The sequence below is a fragment of the Hylobates moloch genome, unplaced genomic scaffold, assembly GCF_009828535.3.
Source record: "Hylobates moloch isolate HMO894 unplaced genomic scaffold, HMol_V3 SCAFFOLD_7, whole genome shotgun sequence".
In the NCBI taxonomy this organism is placed as follows: domain Eukaryota; kingdom Metazoa; phylum Chordata; class Mammalia; order Primates; family Hylobatidae; genus Hylobates; species Hylobates moloch.
In genome coordinates this window covers 102,515,178-102,518,230 of record NW_026652282.1, presented here as the reverse complement: position 1 = coordinate 102,518,230, position 3,053 = coordinate 102,515,178, and positions in this window count along the sequence as shown.

The window sequence follows — 3,053 nt, the reverse complement described above, 5'->3', positions numbered from 1 at the left end:
AAAAAAAAAAAAAGAGAGGTCTTGGAGAAAGAGATGATGTTTGGTATACCTCCTAGGGGTAAAATTACCTACGGGTAGTTTACTAGTTTCTAATATTTGAGCGGGTAGGACTGAAAAAGAGACTCACTCTGGCACTGTGGGTGTCTTTTTGGTCAACTTCCTTAGATAATCCTGCCTAAATTATCTGACTTCTCCAGAAATATAAATGAAAAAAAAGAAATGTATATAACAATATAAGAGAGTCAGGCATGGTGGTTCATGCCTGTAATCCCAGCAACTTGGGAGGCCGAGGCAAACAGATTGTCTGAGATAAGGAGTTCAAAATCAGCCTGGCCAACATGGTGAAACCCCGTCTCTACTAAAAATATAAAAATTAGCCAGGCATGGTGGTACACGCCTGTAATCCCAGCTACTCGGGAGGCCGAGGCAGGAAAATCGCTTGAACCCAAGAGGCGGAGTTGCAGTGAGCCAAGATTGTGCCACTGCACTCCAGCCTGGGCAACAGAGCAAGACTCTGTCTCAAAAAAGAATATAAGAAAGAAGACATACATATAAGAACAGATCTGAAGCTGACACCCAAGCAGAATAGGCAAAACCAGATTACAATGAGGTGCCACAAAAAAAAGGAAAATAACAGGTGCATAACTCCCTTCCCTATGAAAGAGACTTCATAATTTCTTTTGGGAATAGCTTTGAACATGTTCAAGAGGCGTGGAGATTAGCCAAGAACCATTTCTCCCCATTTCCATACCTGTCTCACATTTCTTAGCAAAATTATCACAACTCAATCCAGTTGCTTTAGTTGGGTTGGATATGGTGTGACCTCCTTCCCATTTATAAGTTGATCAGAATATGCAGATGGGGTGAAGGTGAGTAGCTGCAGTCAGGCAAGAGGTCAAATACCATAAGAAATCAAGAGAAGGACAGTTCTTTTTTTTTTTTTTTTTTTTTTGAGACGGAGTCTTGCTCTGTCACCCAGGCTGGAGTGTAGTGGCGCAATCTCCGCTCACTGCAAGCTCCGCCTCCCGGGTTCACGCCATTCTCCTGCCTCAGCCTCTCCGAGTAGCTGGGACTACAGGCGCCAGCCACCATGCCCAGCTAATTTTTTGTATTTTTAGTAGAGACGGGGTTTCACAGTGGTCTCGATCTCCTGACCTCGTGATCCGCCCGCCTCGGCCTCCCAAAGTGCTGGGATTACAAGCGTGAGCCACCACGCCCAGACGGGAAAAGGACAGTTCTTTAAAAAAAAAAAAAAAAAAGTATTAAACTACACTAAAAATTAAGATCTGACTGCAGTAAGTGAAGGTTTACTAGATATTAACTCATAAACCGGCATCTGCACTACAAAGCTAGAGAAAATTGCTGAAGTACAAATGTGACCTTTTTGGTCTCTCAAAGCTCAACCCACCATCTGCCTATTCAATGCACAAACAATTTCTGGGAAGGGCCAGGAGAGAGCACATCGCCTGATTTAAAAGCAACAGAGGAAAGAAAAGGGTGACAACATGGGGGCACATTCTATAAAAACTCTGTGGATATTAGTGCTCCCTATTTTTACTGTTGAACTGACACGAGTCAGCCTCCCTCCACCAGAGGAACATGCTGTAAAGCAGACTGCCTATTTCCATTAATTACATCAAGATTTGAAAATCTGCATTTGGAAAGGGTTGATATTTTATTGGGAATGGGTTGGGGAAGGGGATGTTTAAGGGTTGATATATGTTAATTCCCTCTCTCATATAGATTCCACAACCAGCATCAACTTCAGGTTCTCAGGTGTTGATTTCTATAAGGGCACTGACTAATCCCAGTTTTTAGGAGGGAAACTGGAACAGTCACCAGTATGATCTGTAGCAGACTGGTTTGCTTCACACAGAGATAAACAATTCATGGCAAAGGGAGAGATTTAACTTAGAACATTTTTTTTTTCTTTTTTAGATGGAGTCTCAACTCTGTCGTCCAGGCTGGAGTGCAGTGGCGTGATCTCGGCTCACTGCAACCTCTGCCTCCCGGGGTCAAGCGATTTTCCTGCCTCAGTCTCCCAAGGAGCTGGGACTACAGGCATGTGCCACCACGCCCGGCTAATTTTTTGTATTTTTAGTAGAGACGGGGTTTCACCATGTTAGCCAGGATGGTCTCGATCTCCTGACCTCATGATCCACCCATCTCAGCCTCCCAAAGTGCTGGGATTACAGCCATGAGCCACCGCACCCAGCCAAGAAAAAATATTTATTCTATGTGCAATAGTAAAAGGAACAAACACTGTTGCAAAAATGAAATGCTTGCTGCATGAAAATATAATTTAAATATAGCTACTCCTGAAAGACTAAGAGCTGAAAGGATCCATATTGTGGGAAGCCATTTTACTCTCTAACAAGAATATTAAGAATCTTAAAACCCACAAATACTAGTGTACATTTCTATAAAGCCCTTTTTTTCTTCTCTCTTCTCTCCTTCACTCCTTTTTGCTGAAACTTAAAACAGAAACATATATATTGTAACCTTCTATTACACAGCGACATACAGGAGGAATAGTTATTATTTCAAAATAATATATACACATACATAATATGTGTATCATACATTTGACAAAATTTCTCAATGGCCATAAATATGAAGAAAACCCATATCCCCAGCATTTCTGCCAGTTGCAAAACTGCTCCAGGCTTGGACCTATTGGCCTGTAAAGTCAAATAGGTAAGTAAAGACTGAAATGAACATCCTCAAAGGGCCCTGAATTCAAAGAGAATATACTTCCTGTTCCAAGCCAGGAAATCTAAAGCAAATAACAAAATTTCTTCTGGACACTGAGGTTCAAGTTAGTCATCCCTCGGTATCCATGGAAGATTGGTTCCAGGACCACGCCTTTCACCCTCCACCCACCTCATACCAAAATCCACAGATGCTCAAGTCCCTTATATAAAATGTCATAGGATTTGCCTATAGCCTATGTACATCCTCCCATATAATTTAAATCATCTCTAGATTACTTTTAATATCTAATATAATGTAAATGCTATATAGTTGTTATACTGCATTGTTTCTTTATTTGT